Raw genomic sequence first — 20,678 nt, forward strand, 5'->3', positions numbered from 1 at the left:
TATCGTATACTCTATCCTATTCTCTATCCTATCCTATCCTCTATCCTATCCTATCATCAATCCTATCCTATCCTCTATTCTATCCTATCCTCTATCCTATTCTATACTATATCCTATCCTATCCTATCCAATCCCCTATCCTATCCTCTATTCGATCCTATCCTCTATCCTATCCTATCCTCTATAATATCGCATCCTCTATCATATCCTGTCCTCGATCATATAATATCATCCATCCTATCCTATTCTCTATCCTACCCTATCCTATCCTCTATCGTCTCCTATCCTCTATCCTATCCAATCCCCTATCGGATCCTCCATCCTATCCTATCCTCTATCCTACCCTATCCTCAATCCTATCCTATCCTCTATCCTATCCTATCCTCAATCCTATCCTATCTTCTCTCCTATCCTATCCTCTATCCTATCCTCTATCCTATCCTATCCTCTCTCCTGTCCTATCCATTATCCTATCCTATCCTCTACCCTATCGTATACTCTATCCAATCCTCCATCCTATCCTATCCTCTATCCTATCCTATCCTCTATCCTATCCTTTCCTCTATCCTATCCTATCCTCTATTCTATCCTATCCTCCATCGTCTCCTGTCCTCTATCCTATCCAATCCCCTATCCTATCCTCTATCGTCTCCTATCCTCTATCCTATCCAAACCCCTATCGGATCCTCTATCCTATCCTATCCTCAATCCTATCCTATCCTCAATCCTATCCTATCCTCTATCCTATCCTCTCCTCTATGGTATCCCATCCTCTATCCTATACTATGCTCTATCGTATCCTATCCTCTATCCTATCCTATCCTCTATCGTATCCTATCCGCTATCGTCTCCTGTCCTCTATCCTGTCCGATCCCCTATCCTATTCTCTATCGTCAACTATCCTATATCCTATCTAATCCCCTATCCGATCCTCTATATTATCCTCTTTACTATCCTGTTCTCTATCCTATCCTATCCTCTATCCTATCCTAGCCTCTATCTTATCCTATCCTCTATCCTATCCAATCTTCTATCCTATCCTCTATCCTATCCTATCCTCTACCCTATCCTACCCTCTCTCCTATCCTATCCTCTAGCCTATCCTATCCTCTATCCTATCCTATCCTCTATCCTATCCTTTCCTCTATCCTATCCTATCCTCTATTCTATCCTATCCTCCATCGTCTCCTGTCCTCTATCCTATCCAATCCCCTATCCTATCCTCTGTCGCCTCCTATCCTCTATCCTATCCAATCCCCTATCGGATCCTCCATCCTATCCTATCCTCTATCCTACCCTATCCTCAATCCTATCCTATCCTCTATCCTATCCTATCCTCAATCCTATCCTATCTTCTCTCCTATCCTATCCTCTATCCTATCCTCTATCCTATCCTAGCCTCTATCCTATCCTATACTGTATCCTATCCTATCCTCTATCCTGTCCTATGCTATCCTCAATCCTATCCTATCCTCTATCCTATCCTATCCTCTATGCTATTCCATCCTCTATCCTATCCTATGCTCTACCCTCAATCCTATTCTCTATCCTATCCTATCCTCTATCCTATCCTATCCTCAATCCTATCCTATCCTCTATCCTATCCTATCCACTATCCTATTCTATACTATATCCTATCCTATCCTATCCAATCCCCTATCCTATCCTGTATTCGATCCTATCCTCTATCCTATCCTATCCTCTATAATATCGCATCCTCTATCCTATCCTGTCCTCGATCATATAATATCATGCATCCTATCCTATTCTCTATCCTACCCTATCCTATCCTCTATCGTATCCTATCCTCTATCCTATCCAATCCTATATCCTATACTCTATCCTATCCTATCCTCTATCCTATCCTCTCTCCTCAATCCTATAATATCCTCTATCCTATCCTATACTCTATCTTATCCCATCCACTATCCTATCCTATCCTCTATCCTATCCTATCCTCTATCCTATCCTATCCTCTCTCCTATCCTATCCATTATCCTATCCTATCCTCTATCCTATCGTATACTCTATCCAATCCTCCATCCTATCCTATCCTCTATCCTATCCTATCCTCTATCCTATCCTTTCCTCTATCCTATCCTATCCTCTATTCTATCCTATCCTCCATCGTCTTCTGTCCTCTATCCTATCCAATCCCCTATCCTATCAACTATCGTCTCCTATCCTCTATCCTATCCAATCCCCTATCGGATCCTCTATCCTATCCTATCCTCAATCCTATCCTATCCTCAATCCTATCCTATCCTCTATCCTATCCTGTCCTCTATGGTATCCCATCCTCTATCCTATACTATGCTCTATCCTATCCTATCCTCTATCCTATCCTATCCTCAATCCTATCCTATCCTCTATCCTATCCTATCCTCTATGCTGTCCCATCCACTATCCTATCCTATGCTCTATCCTATCCTTTCCTCTATACTATCCTTTCCTCTATACTATCCTATCCTCTATCGTCTCCTATCCTCTATCCTATCCAATCCCCTATCGGATCCTCTATCCTATCCTATCCTCTATCCTATCCTATCTTCAATCCTATCATATCCTCTCTCCTATCCTATCCTCTATCCTATCCTATACTGTATCCTATCCTATCCTCTATCCTATCCTATGCTCTATCCTATGCTATCCTCAATCCTATCCTATCCTCTATCCTATCCTGTCCTCTATCCTATCCAATCCTCTATCCTATCCTATGCTCTACCCTCAATCTTATTCTCTATCCTATCCTATCCTCTATCCTATCCTATACTCTATCCTATCCTATCCTCTATACTATCCTATCCTCTATCCTATCCTATACTCTATCCTATCCTATCCTATCCAATCCCCTATCCTATTCTCAATCCTATCCTATCTTCTATCCTATCCTATCCTCTATGCTATCCCATCCTGTATCCTATCCTATGCTCTATCCTCAATCCTATTACCTATCGTACCCTATCCTCTATCCTATCCTATACTCTATCCTATCCTATCCCCTATCCTATCCTATACTCTATCCTATCCTATCCTATCCAATCCCCTATCCTATCCTCTATTCGATCCTATCCTCTATCCTATCGTATCCTCTATACTATCGTATCCTCTATCCAATCCTGTCCTCGATCCTATAATATCATTCATCCTATCCTATTCTCTACCCTACCCTATTCTGTCCTCTATCGTATCCTATCCTCTATCCTATCCTATCCTCTATCCTATCCTATCTTCTATCCTATCCTTTCCTTTATCCTATCCTATCCTCTATTCTATCCTGTCCTCCATCGTCTCCTGTCCTCTATCCTATCCAATCCCCTATCCTATCCTCTATCGTCTCCTATCCTCTATCCTATCCAATCCCCTATCGGATCCTCTATCCTATCCTATCCTCAATCCTATCCTATCCTCAATCCTATCCTATCCTCTATCCCATCCTATCCTCTGTGGTATCCCATCCTCTATCCTATACTATGCTCTATCCTATCCTATCCTCTATCCTATCCTATCCTCTATCCTATCCTATCCTCAATCCTATCCTATACTCTATCCTATCCTATCCTCTATCCTATCCTATCCTCTATCCTATCCTATCCTCTATCCTATGCTCTATCCTCAATCCTATCCTCTATCCTATCCTATCCTCTATCCTATCCTATACTCTATCCTATCCTATCCTCTATCCTATCCTATCCTCTATCCTATCCTATACTCTATCCTATCCTATCCTCTATACTATCCTATCCTCTATACTATCCTATCCTCTATCAAATCCTATATTCTATCCTATCCTATCCTATCCAATCCCCTATCCTATCCTCTATCGTATCCTATCCTCTATCCTATCCTTTCCCCTATCCTATTCTATCCTCTATTCTATCCTTTCCTCCATCGTCTCCTGTCCTCTATCCTATCCAATCCCCTATCCTATCCTCAATCCTATCCTATCCTCTATCCTATCCTATCCTCTATGCTATCCCATCCTTTATCCTATCCTATGCTCTATCCTCAATCCTATTCTCTATCCTACCCTATCCTCTATCCTATCCTATACTCTAACCTATCCTATCCAATCCCCTATCCTATCCTCTATTCGACCCTATCCTCTATCCTATCGTATCCTCTATACTATCGTATCCTCTATACTATCGTGTCCTCGATCCTATAATATCATCCATCCTATCCTATTCTCTATCCTACCCTATCCTATCCTCTATCGTATCCTATCCTCTATCCTATCCTATCCTCTATCGTATCCTATCCGCTATCGTCTCCTGTCCTCTATCCTGTCCGATCCCCTATCCTATTCTCTATCGTCAACTATCCTATATCCTATCCAATCCCCTATCCGATCCTCTATATTATCCTCTTTACTATCCTGTTCTCTATCCTATCCTATCCTCTATCCTATCCTAGCCTCTATCGTATCCTATCCTCTATCCTATCCAATCTTCTATCCTATCCTCTATCCTAACCTATCCTCTATCCTATCCTACCCTCTCTCCTATCCTATCCTCTAGCCTATCCTATCCTCTATCCTATCCTATCCTCTATCCTATCCTTTCCTCTATCCTATCCTATCCTCTATCCTATCCTATCCTCTATTCTATCCTATCCTCCATCGTCTGCTGTCCTCTATCCTATCCAATCCCCTATCCTATCGTCTGTCGTCTCCTATCCTCTATCCTATCCAATCCCCTATCGGATCCTCTATCCTATCCTATCCTCAATCCTATCCTATCCTCAATCCTATCCTATCCTCTATCCTATCCTATCCTCTATGCTATCCCATCCTCTATCCTATACTATGCTCTATCCTATCCTATCCTCTATCCTATCCTATCCTCTATCCTATCCTATCCTCAATCCTATCCTATCCTCTATCCTATCCTATCCTCTATGCTATCCCATCCTCTATCCTATCCTATCCTCTATCCTATCCTATCCTCTATCCTATCCTATCCTCTATCCTATGCTCTATCCTCAATCCTATCCTCTATCCTATCCTATCCTCTATCCTATCCTATGCTCTATCCTATCGTATACTCTATCCTATTCTCTATCCTGTCCTATCCTCTATCCTATCCTATCATCAATCCTATCCTATCCTCTATTCTATCCTATCCTCTATCCTATTCTATACTATATCCTATCCTATCCTATCCAATCCCCTATCCTATCCTCTATTCGATCCTATCCTCTATCCTATCCTATCCTCTATAATATCGCATCCTCTATCCTATCCTGTCCTCGATCATATAATATCATCCATCCTATCCTATTCTCTATCCTACCCTATCCTATCCTCTATCGTCTCCTATCCTCTATCCTATCCAATCCCCTATCGGATCCTCCATCCGATCCTATCCTCTATCCTACCCTATCCTCAATCCTATCCTATCCTCTATCCTATCCTATCCTCAATCCTATCCTATCTTCTCTCCTATCCTATCCTCTATCCTATCCTCTATCCTATCCTATCCTCTATCCTATCCTATCCTCTCTCCTGTCCTATCCATTATCCTATCCTATCCTCTACCCTATCGTATACTCTATCCAATCCTCCATCCTATCCTATCCTCTATCCTATCCTATCCTCTATCCTATCCTTTCCTCTATCCTATCCTATCCTCTATTCTATCCTATCCTCCATCGTCTCCTGTCCTCTATCCTATCCAATCCCCTATCCTATCCTCTATCGTCTCCTATCCTCTATCCTATCCAATCCCCTATCGGATCCTCTATCCTATCCTATCCTCAATCCTATCCTATCCTCAATCCTACCCTATCCTCTATCCTATCCTCTCCTCTATGGTATCCCATCCTCTATCCTATACTATGCTCTATCGTATCCTATCCTCTATCCTATCCTATCCTCTATCGTATCCTAGCCGTTATCGTCTCCTGTCCTCTATCCTGTCCGATCCCCTATCCTATTCTCTATCGTCAACTATCCTATATCCTATCTAATCCCCTATCCGATCCTCTATATTATCATCTTTACTATCGTGTTCTCTATCCTATCCTATCCTCTATCCTATCCTAGCCTCTATCTTATCCTATCCTCTATCCTATCCAATCTTCTATCCTATCCTCTATCCTATCCTATCCTCTACCCTATCCTACCCTCTCTCCTATCCTATGCTCTAGCCTATCCTATACTCTATCCTATCCTATCCTATCCAATCCCCTATCCTATTCTCAATCCTATCCTATCTTCTATCCTATCCTATCCTCTATGCTATCCCATCCTGTATCCTATCCTATGCTCTATCCTCAATCCTATTACCTATCGTACCCTATCCTCTATCCTATCCTATACTCTATCCTATCCTATCCCCTATCCTATCCTATACTCTATCCTATCCTATCCTATCCAATCCCCTATCCTATCCTCTATTCGATCCTATCCTCTATCCTATCGTATCCTCTATACTATCGTATCCTCTATCCTATCCTGTCCTCGATCCTATAATATCATTCATCCTATCCTATTCTCTACCCTACCCTATTCTGTCCTCTATCCTATCCTATCCTCTATCCTATCCTATCCTCTATCCTATCCTATCTTCTATCCTATCCTTTCCTTTATCCTATCCTATCCTCTATTCTATCCTGTCCTCCATCGTCTCCTGTCCTCTATCCTATCCAATCCCCTATCCTATCCTCTATCGTCTCCTATCCTCTATCCTATCCAATCCCCTATCGGATCCTCTATCCTATCCTATCCTCAATCCTATCCTATCCTCAATCCTATCCTATCCTCTATCCCATCCTATCCTCTGTGGTATCCCATCCTCTATCCTATACTATGCTCTATCCTATCCTATCCTCTATCCTATCCTATCCTCTATCCTATCCTATCCTCAATCCTATCCTATACTCTATCCTATCCTATCCTCTATCCTATCCTATCCTCTATCCTATCCTATCCTCTATCCTATGCTCTATCCTCAATCCTATCCTCTATCCTATCCTATCCTCTATCCTATCCTATACTCTATCCTATCCTATCCTCTATCCTATCCTATCCTCTATCCTATCCTATACTCTATCCTATCCTATCCTCTATACTATCCTATCCTCTATACTATCCTATCCTCTATCAAATCCTATATTCTATCCTATCCTATCCTATCCAATCCCCTATCCTATCCTCTATTCGATCCTATCCTCTATCCTATCGTATCCTCTATCCTATCGTGTCCTCGATCCTATAATATCATCCATCCTATCCTATTCTCTATCCTACCCTATCCTCTATCCTATCCTATACTCTATCCTATCCTATCCTATCCAATCCCCTATCCTATCCCCTATTCGACCCTATCCTCTATACTATCGTATCCTCTATACTATCGTATCCTGTATCCTATCGTGTCCTCGATCCTATAATATCATCCATCCTATCCTATTCTCTATCCTACCCTATCCTATCCTCTATCCTATCCTATTCTCTATCGTATCCTATCCGCTATCGTCTCCTGTTCTCTATCCTGTCCAATCCCCTATCCTATTCTCTATCGTCAACTATCCTATATCCTATCCAATCCCCTATCCGCTCCTCTATATTATCCTCTTTACTATCCTGTTCTCTATCCTATACTATCCTCTATCGTATCCTATCCTCTATCCTATCCTTTCCCCTATCCTATTCTATCCTCTATTCTATCCTTTCCTCCATCGTCTCCTGTCCTCTATCCTATCCAATCCCCTATCCTATCCTCAATCCTATCCTATCCTCTATCCTATCCTATCCTCTATGCTATCCCATCCTTTATCCTATCCTATGCTCTATCCTCAATCCTATTCTCTATCCTACCCTATCCTCTATCCTATCCTATACTCTAACCTATCCTATCCAATCCCCTATCCTATCCTCTATTCGACCCTATCCTCTATCCTATCGTATCCTCTATACTATCGTATCCTCTATACTATCGTGTCCTCGATCCTATAATATCATCCATCCTATCCTATTCTCTATCCTACCCTATCCTATCCTCTATCGTATCCTATCCTCTATCCTATCCTATCCTCTATCGTATCCTATCCGCTATCGTCTCCTGTCCTCTATCCTGTCCGATCCCCTATCCTATTCTCTATCGTCAACTATCCTATATCCTATCCAATCCCCTATCCGATCCTCTATATTATCCTCTTTACTATCCTGTTCTCTATCCTATCCTATCCTCTATCCTATCCTAGCCTCTATCGTATCCTATCCTCTATCCTATCCAATCTTCTATCCTATCCTCTATCCTAACCTATCCTCTATCCTATCCTACCCTCTCTCCTATCCTATCCTCTAGCCTATCCTATCCTCTATCCTATCCTATCCTCTATCCTATCCTTTCCTCTATCCTATCCTATCCTCTATTCTATCCTATCCTCCATCGTCTGCTGTCCTCTATCCTATCCAATCCCCTATCCTATCCTCTGTCGTCTCCTATCCTCTATCCTATCCAATCCCCTATCGGATCCTCTATCCTATCCTATCCTCAATCCTATCCTATCCTCAATCCTATCCTATCCTCTATCCTATCCTATCCTCTATGCTATCCCATCCTCTATCCTATACTATGCTCTATCCTATCCTATCCTCTATCCTATCCTATCCTCAATCCTATCCTATCCTCTATCCTATCCTATCCTCTATGCTATCCCATCCTCTATCCTATCCTATCCTCTATCCTATCCTATCCTCTATCCTATCCTATCCTCTATCCTATGCTCTATCCTCAATCCTATCCTCTATCCTATCCTATCCTCTATCCTATCCTATGCTCTATCCTATCGTATACTCTATCCTATTCTCTATCCTATCCTATCCTCTATCCTATCCTATCATCAATCCTATCCTATCCTCTATTCTATCCTATCCTCTATCCTATTCTATACTATATCCTATCCTATCCTATCCAATCCCCTATCCTATCCTCTATTCGATCCTATCCTCTATCCTATCCTATCCTCTATAATATCGCATCCTCTATCCTATCCTGTCCTCGATCATATAATATCATCCATCCTATCCTATTCTCTATCCTACCCTATCCTATCCTCTATCGTCTCCTATCCTCTATCCTATCCAATCCCCTATCGGATCCTCCATCCTATCCTATCCTCTATCCTACCCTATCCTCAATCCTATCCTATCCTCTATCCTATCCTATCCTCAATCCTATCCTATCTTCTCTCCTATCCTGTCCTCTATCCTATCCTCTATCCTATCCTATCCTCTATCCTATCCTATCCTCTCTCCTGTCCTATCCATTATCCTATCCTATCCTCTACCCTATCGTATACTCTATCCAATCCTCCATCCTATCCTATCCTGTATCCTATCCTATCCTCTATCCTATCCTTTCCTCTATCCTATCCTATCCTCTATTCTATCCTATCCTCCATCGTCTCCTGTCCTCTATCCTATCCAATCCCCTATCCTATCCTCTATCGTCTCCTATCCTCTATCCTATCCAATCCCCTATCGGATCCTCTATCCTATCCTATCCTCAATCCTATCCTATCCTCAATCCTATCCTATCCTCTATCCTATCCTCTCCTCTATGGTATCCCATCCTCTATCCTATACTATGCTCTATCGTATCCTATCCTCTATCCTATCCTATCCTCTATCGTATCCTATCCGCTATCGTCTCCTGTCCTCTATCCTGTCCGATCCCCTATCCTATTCTCTATCGTCAACTATCCTATATCCTATCTAATCCCCTATCCGATCCTCTATATTATCCTCTTTACTATCCTGTTCTCTATCCTATCCTATCCTCTATCCTATCCTAGCCTCTATCTTATCCTATCCTCTATCCTATCCAATCTTCTATCCTATCGTATCCTCTATCCTATCCTGTCCTCGATCCTATAATATCATTCATCCTATCCTATTCTCTACCCTACCCTATTCTGTCCTCTATCGTATCCTATCCTCTATCCTATCCTATCCTCTATCCTATCCTATCTTCTATCCTATCCTTTCCTTTATCCTATCCTATCCTCTATTCTATCCTGTCCTCCATCATCTCCTGTCCTCTATCCTATCCAATCCCCTATCCTATCCTCTATCGTCTCCTATCCTGTATCCTATCCAATCCCCTATCGGATCCTCTATCCTATCCTATCCTCAATCCTATCCTATCCTCAATCCTATCCTATCCTCTATCCCATCCTATCCTCTGTGGTATCCCATCCTCTATCCTATACTATGCTCTATCCTATCCTATCCTCTATCCTATCCTATCCTCTATCCTATCCTATCCTCAATCCTATCCTATACTCTATCCTATCCTATCCTCTATGCTATCCCATTCTCTATCCTATCCTATGCTCTATCCTATCCTTTCCTCTATCCTATCCTATCCTCTATTCTATCCTATCCTCCATCGTCTCCTGTCCTCTATCCTATCCAATCCTCTATCCTATCCTATGCTCTACCCTCAATCCTATTCTCTATCCTATCCTATCCTCTATCCTATCCTATACTCTATCCTATCCTATCCTCTATACTATCCTATCCTCTATCCTATCCTATACTCTATCCTATCCTATCCTATCCAATCCCCTATCCTATTCTCAATCCTATCCTATCTTCTATCCTAGCCTATCCTCTATCCTATTCTATACTCTATCCTATCCTATCCTATCCAATCCCCTATCCTATCCTATACTCTATCCTATCCTATCCGCTATCCTATCCTCTCTCCTCAATCCTATAACATCCTCTACCCTATCCTATACTCTATCCTATCCTATCCACTATCCTATCCTATCCTCTATCCTATCCTATCCTCTATCCTATCCTATCCCCTATCCTATCCTATCCTCTATCCTATCCTTTCCTCTATCCCATCCTATCCTCTATTCTATCCTATCCTCCATCGTCTCCTGTCCTCTATCCTATCCAATCCCCTATCCTATCCTCTATCGTCTCCTATCCTCTATTCTATCCAATCCCCTATCGGATCCTCCATTCTATCCTATCCTCTATCCTACCCCATCCTCAATCATATCCCATCCTCTATCCTATCCTATCCTCTATCCTATCCTATCCTCTATCCTATCCTATCCTCAATCCGATCCTATCCTCAATCCTATCCTATCCTCTATCCTATCCTATCCTCTATCCTATCCTCAATCCTATCCTATCCTCAATCCTATCCTATCCTCTATCCTATCCTCTATCCTATCCTATCCTCTATCCTATCCTATCCTCTATCCTATCCTATCCTCTATCCTATCCTATCCCCTATCCTATCCTATCCTCTATCCTATCCTTTCCTCTATCTCATCCTATCCTCTATCCTATCCAATCCCCTATCGGATCCTCTATCCTATCCTATCCTCTATCCTATCCTATCCTCAATCCTATCCTATCCTCTCTCCTATCCTATCCTCTATCCTATCCTCTATCCTATCCTATCCTCTATCCTATCCTATACTGTATCATATCCTATCCTCTATCCTATCCTATAATCTATCCTATGCTATCCTCAATCCTATCCTATCCTCTATCCTATCCTATCCTCTATGCTATTCCATCCTCTATCCTATCCATTGCTCTATCCTATCCTTTCCTCTATACTATCCTATCCTCTATTCTATCCTATCCTCTATCGTCTCCTATCCTCTATTCTATCCAATCCCCTATCGGATCCTCCATCCTATCCTATCCTCTATCCTACCCTATCCTCAATCATATACCATCCTCTATCCTATCCTATCCTCTATCCTATCCTATCCTCTATCCTATCCTATCCTCAATCCTATCCTATCCTCAATCCTATCCTATCCTCTATCCTATCCTATCCTCTATCCTATCCTCAATCCTATCCTATCCTCAATCCTATCCTATCCTCTATCCTATCCTATCCTCTATGGTATCCCATCCTCTATCCTATACTATGCTCTATCCTATCCTATCCTCTATCCTAAACTATCCTCTATGCTATCCAATCCCCTATCGGATCCTCTATCCTATCCTATCCTCTCTCCTATCCTATCCTCTCTCCTATCCTCTATCCTATCCTATCCTCTATCCTATCCTATACTGTATCATATCCTATACTGTATCATATCCTATCCTCTATCCTATCCTATCCTCTATCCTATGCTATCCTCAATCCTATCCTATCCTCTCTCCTATCCTATCCTCTATCCTATCCTCTATCCTATCCTATACTGTATCATATCCTATTCTCTATCCTATCCTATCCTCTATCCTATGCTATCCTCAATCCTATCCTATCCTCTATCCTATCCTATCCTCTATGCTATTCCATCCTCTATCCTATCCTATGCTCTACCCTCAATCCTATTCTCTATCCTATCCTATCCTCTATCCTATCCTATCCTCAATCCTATCCTATCCTCTATCCTATCCTATCCTCTATCCTATTCTATACTATATCCTATCCTATCCTATCCAATCCCCTATCCTATCCTCTATTCGATCCTATCCTCTATCCTATCCTATCCTCTATAATATCGCATCCTCTATCCTATCCTGTCCTCGATCATATAATATCATCCATCCTATCCTATTCTCTATCCTACCCTATCCTATCGTCTATCGTATCCTATCGTCTATCCTATCCAATCCTATATCCTGTACTCTATCCTATCCTATCCTCTCTCCTCAATCCTATAATATCCTCTATCCTATCCTATACTCTATCCTATCCCATCCACTATCCTATCCTATCCTCTATCCTATCCTATCCTCTATCCTATCCTATCCCTTATCCTATCCTATCCTCTATCCTATCGTATACTCTATCCTATCCTCAATCCTATCCTATCCTCAATCCTATCCTATCCTCTATCCTATCCTATCCTATCCAATCCCCTATCCTATTCTCAATCCTATCCTATCTTCTATCCTATCCTATCCTCTATGCTATCCCATCCTGTATCCTATCCTATGCTCTATCCTCAATCCTATTCCCTATCGTACCCTATCCTCTATCCTATCCTATACTCTATCCTATCCTATCCTCTATCCTATCCTATACTCTATCCTATCCTATCCTATCCAATCCCCTATCCTATCCTCTATTCGATCTTATCCTCTATCCTATCGTATCCTCTATACTATCGTATCCTCTATCCTATCGTGTCCTCGATCCTATAATATCATTCATCTTTTCCTATTCTCTATCCTACCCTATCCTATCCTCTATCATATCCTATCCTCTATCCTATCGTATCCTCTATCCTATCCTATACTCTATCCTATTCTATACTCTATCCCATCCTATCCTCTATACTATCCTATCCTCTATCCTATCCTATACTCTATCCTATCCTATCCTATCCAATCCCCTATCCTATCCTCTATTCGATCCTATCCTCTATCCTATCGTATCCTCTATACTATCGTATACTCTATCCTATCGTGTCCTCGATCCTATAATATCATCCATCCTATCCTATTCTCTATCCTACCCTATCCTATCCTCTATCGTATCCTATCCGCTATCCTATCCTATCCTCTATCGTATCCTATCCGCTATCGTCTCATTTCCTCTATCCTATCCAATCCCCTATCATATTCTCTATCGTCAAATATCCTATTTCATATCCAATCCCCTATCCGATCCTCTATCCTATCCTCTTTACTATCCTGTTCTCTATCCTATCTTATCCTCTATCCTATCCTGTCCTCGAGCATATAATATCATCCATCCTATCCTATTCTCTATCCTACCCTATCCTATCCTCTATCGTATCCTATCCTCTATCCTATCCAATCCTATATCCTATACTCTATCCTATCCTATCCTCTATCCTATCCTATCCTCAATCCTATCATATCCTCTCTCCTATCCTATCCTCTATCCTATCCTCTATCCTATCCTCTATCCTATCCTCTATCCTATCCTCTATCCTATCCTATCCTCTATCCTATCCTATCCTCTATCCTATCCTATACTCTATCCTATCCTATCCTCAATCCTATCCTATCCTCTATCCTATCCCATCCTCTATCCTATCCTATGCTCTATCCTCAATCCTATTCTCTATCCTATCCTATCCTCTATCCTATCCTATACTCTATCCTATCCTATCCTCAATCCTATCCTATCCTCTATCCTATCCCATCCTCTATCCTATCCTATGCTCTATCCTCAATCCTATTCTCTATCCTATCCTATCCTCTATCCTATCCTATACTCTATCCTATCCTATCCTCTATACTATCCTATCCTCTATCCTATCCTATCCAATCCCCTATCCTATCCTCTATTCGATCCTATCCTCTATCCTATCGTATCCTCTATCGTATCCTATCCTCTATCCTATCCAATGCTCTATCCTATCCTCTATCCTATCCTATCCTCTCTCCTATCCTATCCTCTATCCTATCGTATCCTCTATCCTATCCGATCCTCTATCGTATCCTATCCTCTATCCTATCCTATACTCTATCCTATCCTATCCGCTATCCTATCCTCTCTCCTCAATCCTATAACATCCTCTATCCTATCCCTTCCACTATCCTATCCTATCCTCTATCCTATCCTATCCTCTATCCTATCCTCTAACGTCTCCTATCCTCTATCCTATCCTATCCTCAATCCTATCCTATCCTCAATCCTATCCTATCCTCTATCCTATCCTATCCTCTATCCTATCCTCAATCCTATCCTATCCTCAATCCTATCCTATCCTCTATCCTATCCTATCCTCAATCCTATCCTATCCTCTATCCTATCCTATCCTCTATGCTATCCCATCCTCTGTCCTATCCTATGCTCTATCCTATCCTTTCCTCTATACTATCCTATCCTCTATTCTATCCTATCCTCTATCGTCTCCTATCCTCTATCCTATCCAATCCCCTATCGGATCCTCTATCCTATCCTATCCTCTATCCTATCCTATCCTCTATCCTATCCTATCCATTATCCTATCCTATCCTCTATCCTATCCTCTAACGTCTCCTATCCTCTATCCTATCCTATCCTCAATCCTATCCTATCCTCAATCCTATCCTATCCTCTATCCTATCCTATCCTCTATCCTATCCTCAATCCTATCCTATCCTCAATCCTATCCTATCCTCTATCCTATCCTATCCTCAATCCTATCCTATCCTCTATCCTATCCTATCCTCTATGCTATCCCATCCTCTGTCCTATCCTATGCTCTATCCTATCCTTTCCTCTATACTATCCTATCCTCTATTCTATCCTATCCTCTATCGTCTCCTATCCTCTATCCTATCCAATCCCCTATCGGATCCTCTATCCTATCCTATCCTCTATCCTATCCTATCCTCTATCCTATCCTCAATCCTATCCTATCCTATCCTCTATCCTATCCTATCCTCTATCCTATCCTTTCCTCTATCCCATCCTATCCTCTATCCTATCCTATCCTCCATCCTATCCTATCCTCTATCCTATCCTATCCTCTATCCTATCCTTTCCTGTATCCTATCCTATCATCTATTCTATCCGATCCTCTATCGTATCCTATCCTCTATCCTATCCTATTCTCCATCCTATCCTATCCTCTATCCTATCCTCTCTCCTCAATCCTATAATATTCTCTATCCTATCCTATACTCTATCCTATCCCACCCACTATGCTATCCTATCCTCTATCCTATCCTATCCTCTATCCTATCCTATCCTCTATCCTATCCTGTCCTCGAGCATATAATATCATCCATCCTATCCTATTCTCTATCCTACCCTATCCTATCCTCTATCGTATCTTATCCTCTATAATATCCAATCCTATGTCCTATACTGTATCCTATCCTATCCTCTATACTATCCTATCCTCTATCCTATCCTATCCTCTATCCTATCCTATCCTCTATCCTATGCTCTATCCTCAATCCTATCCTCTATCCTATCCTATCCTCTATCCTGTCCTATCCTCTATCCTATCCTATCCTCTATAGTATCCTATCCGCTATCGTCTCCTGTCCTCTATCCTGTCCAATCCCCTATCCTATTCTCTATCGTCAACTATCCTATATCCTATCCAATCCCCTATCCGATCCTCTATATTATCCTCTTTACTATCCTGTTCTCTATCCTATCCTATCCTCTATCCTATCCTATCCTCTATCCTATCCTTTCCTCTATCCTATCCTATCCTCTATTCTCTCCTATCCTCCATCGTCTCCTGTCCTCTATCCTATCCAATCCCCTATCCTATCCTCTATCGTCTCCTATCCTCTATCCTATCCAATCCCCTATCGGATCCTCTATCCTATCCTATCCTCAATCCTATCCTATCCTCAATCCTATCCTATCCTCTATCCTATCCTATCCTCTATGGTATCCCTTCCTCTATCCTATACTATGCTCTATCCTATCCTATCCTCTATCCTATCCTATCCTCTATCCTATCCTATCCTCAATCCTATCCTATCCTCTATCCTATCCTATCCTCTATCCTATCCTCTATCCTATCCTGTCCTCGAGCATATAATATCATCCATCCTATCCTATTCTCTATCCTACCCTATCCTATCCTCTCTCGTATCCTATCCACTATCCTATCCAATCCTATGTCCTATACTGTATCCTATCCTATCCTCTATCCTATCCTATCCTCTATCCTATCCTATCCTCTATCCTATCCTTTCCTCTATCCTGTCCTATCCTCAATCCTATCCTATCCTCTATCCTATCCTATCCTCTATCCTATCCTCTATCCTATCCTGTCCTCGAACATATAATATCATCCATCCTATCCTATTCTCTATCCTACCCTATCCTATCCTCTATCGTATCCTATCCTCTATCCTATCCTATCCTCAATCCTATCCCATTCTCTATCCTATCCTATCCTCTATCCTATTCTATACTCTATCCTATCCTATCCTATCCAATCCCCTATCCTATCCTCTATTCGATCCTATCCTCTATCCTATCCTATCCTCTATAATATCGCATCCTCTATCCTATCCTCTCCTCGATCATAAATATCATCCATCCTATCCTATTCTCTATCCTACCCTATCCTATCCTCTATCGTATCCTATCCTCTATCCTATCCAATCCTATATCCTATACTCTATCCTATCCTATCCTCTATTCTATCCTATCCTATCCTCTATTCTATCCTATCCTATCCTCTTTCCTATCCTATCCTCTATCCTATCCTCTCTCCTCAATCCTATAATATCCTCTATCCTATCCTATACTCTATCCTATCCCATCCACTATCCTATCCTATCCTCTATCCTATCCTATCGTCTATCCTATCCTATCCATTATCCTATCCTATCCTCTATCCTATCGTATACTCTATCTTATCCTCTTTCCTATCCTATCCTCTATCCTATCCTATCCTCTATCCTATCCTTTCCTCTATCCTATCCTATCCTCCATCGTCTCCTGTCCTCTATCCTATCCAATCCCCTATCCTATCCTCTATCGTCTCCTATCCTCAATCCTATCGAATCCCCTATAGGATCCTCTATCTTATCCTATCCTCAATCCTATCATATCCTCAATCCTATCCTATCCTCTATCCTATCCTCTATGGTATCCCATCCTCTATCCTATACTATGCTCTATCCTATCCTATCCTCTATCCTATCCTATCCTCTATCCTATCCTATCCTCAATCCTATCCTATCCTCTATCCTATCCTATCCTCTATCCTATCCTCTATCCTATCCTGTCCTCGAACATATAATATCATCCATCCTATCCTATTCTCTATCCTACCCTATCCTATCCTCTATCGTATCCTATCCTCTATCCTATCCAATCCTATGTCCTATACTGTATCCTATCCTATCCTCTATCCTATCCTATCCTGTATCCTATCCTATCCTCTATCCTATCCTTTCCTCTATCCTATCCTATCCTCTATTCTATCCTATCCTCCATCGTCTCCTGTCCTCTATCCTATCCAATCCCCTATCCTATCGTCTATCGTCTGCTATCCTCTATCCTATCCAATACCCTATCGGATCCTCCATCCTATCCTATCCTCTATCCTATCCTATCCTCTATCCTATCCTATCCTCTATCCTATCCTATCCTCTATCCTATCCTATCCTCTATCCTATCCTCTATCCTATCCTGTCCTCGAACATATAATATCATCCATCCTATCCTATTCTCTATCCTACCCTATCCTATCCTCTATCGTATCCTATCCTCTATCCTATCCTATCCTCAATCCTATCCCATTCTCTATCCTATCCTATCCTCTATCCTATTCTATACTCTATCCTATCCTATCCTATCCAATCCCCTATCCTATCCTCTATTCGATCCTATCCTCTATCCTATCCTATCCTCTATAATATCGCATCCTCTATCCTATCCTGTCCTCGATCATAAATATCATCCATCCTATCCTATTCTCTATCCTACCCTATCCTATCCTCTATCGTATCCTATCCTCTATCCTATCCAATCCTATATCCTATACTCTATCCTATCCTATCCTCTATTCTATCCTATCCTATCCTCTATTCTATCCTATCCTATCCTCTTTCCTATCCTATCCTCTATCCTATCCTCTCTCCTCAATCCTATAATATCCTCTATCCTATCCTATACTCTATCCTATCCCATCCACTATCCTATCCTATCCTCTATCCTATCCTATCGTCTATCCTATCCTATCCATTATCCTATCCTATCCTCTATCCTATCGTATACTCTATCCTATCCTCTTTCCTATCCTATCCTCTATCCTATCCTATCCTCTATCCTATCCTTTCCTCTATCCTATCCTATCCTCCATCGTCTCCTGTCCTCTATCCTATCCAATCCCCTATCCTATCCTCTATCGTCTCCTATCCTCAATCCTATCGAATCCCCTATAGGATCCTCTATCTTATCCTATCCTCAATCCTATCATATCCTCAATCCTATCCTATCCTCTATCCTATCCTCTATGGTATCCCATCCTCTATCCTATACTATGCTCTATCCTATCCTATCCTCTATCCTATCCTATCCTCTATCCTATCCTATCCTCAATCCTATCCTATCCTCTATCCTATCCTATCCTCTATCCTATCCTCTATCCTATCCTGTCCTCGAACATATAATATCATCCATCCTATCCTATTCTCTATCCTACCCTATCCTATCCTCTATCGTATCCTATCCTCTATCCTATCCAATCCTATGTCCTATACTGTATCCTATCCTATCCTCTATCCTATCCAATGCTCTATCCTATCCTCTATCCTATCCTATCCTCTCTCCTATCCTATCCTCTATCCTATGGTATCCTCTATCCTATCCGATCCTCTATCGTATCCTATCCTCTATCCTATCCTATACTCTATCCTATCCTATCCGCTATCCTATCCTCTCTCCTCAATCCTATAACATCCTCTATCCTATCCCTTCCACTATCCTATCCTATCCTCTATCCTATCCTATCCTCTATCCTATCCTATCCCCTATCCTATCCTGTCCTCTATCCTATCCTATCCTCGATCCTATCCTTTCCTCTATCCCATCCTACCCTCTATTCTATCCTATCCTCCGTCGTCTCCTGTCCTCTATCCTATCCAATCCCCTATCCTATCCTCTATCGTCTCCTATCCTCTATCCTATCCAATCCCCTATCGGATCCTCCATCCTATCCTATCCTCTATCCTACCCTATCCTCAATCCTATCCTATCCTCTATCCTATCCTATCCTCTATCCTATCCTATCCTCTATCCTATCCTATCCTCAATCCTATCCTATCCTCAATCCTATCCTATCCTCTATCCTATCCTATCCCCTATCCTATCCTCTATCCTATACTATCCTCTATCCTATCCTATCCTCTATCCTATCCTTTCCTCTATCCTATCCTATCCTCTATTCTATCCTATCCTCCATCGTCTCCTGTCCTCTATCCTATCCAATCTCCTATCCTATCCTCTATCCTATCCAATGCCCTATCGGATCCTCTATCCTATCCTATCCTCTATCCTCTATCCTATCCTCAATCCTATCCTATCCTCTATCCTATCCTATCCTCTATGCTATCCCATCCTCTATCCTATCCTATCCTCAATCCTATCCTATCCTCTATCCTATCCTATCCTATATCCTATCCTATACTCTATCCTATCCTATCCTCTATACTATCCTATCCTCTATCCTATCCTATACTCTATCCTATCCTATCCTCTATCCTATACTATCCTCTATCCTATCCTATCCTCTATCCTATCCTTTCTTCTATCCTATCCTATCCTCTGTTCTATCCTATCCTCCATCGTCTCCTGTCCTCTATCCTATCCAATCTCCTATCCTATCCCCTATCCTATCCAATGCCCTATCGGATCCTCTATCCTATCCTATCCTCTATCCTCTATCCTATCCTCAATCCTATCCTATCCTCTATCCTATCCTATCCTCTATTATATCCTATCCTCTATCCTATCCTATCCTCAATCCTATCCTATCCTCTATCCTATCCTATCCTCTATCCTATCCTATCCCCTATCCTATCCTATCCTCTATCCTATCCTATCCTCTATCCTATCCTATCCCCTATCCTATCCTATCCTCTATCCTATCCTCTATGATATCCTCTATCCTATCCTATCCTCTATCCTATCCTATACTCTATCCTATCCTATCCTCAATCCTATCCTATCCTCTATCCTATCCCATCCTCCATTCTATCCTATCCTCAATCCTATCCTATCCTCTATCCTATC

Source organism: Halictus rubicundus, unplaced genomic scaffold (genome assembly GCF_050948215.1).
Source record: "Halictus rubicundus isolate RS-2024b unplaced genomic scaffold, iyHalRubi1_principal scaffold0042, whole genome shotgun sequence".
Taxonomy (NCBI): domain Eukaryota; kingdom Metazoa; phylum Arthropoda; class Insecta; order Hymenoptera; family Halictidae; genus Halictus; species Halictus rubicundus.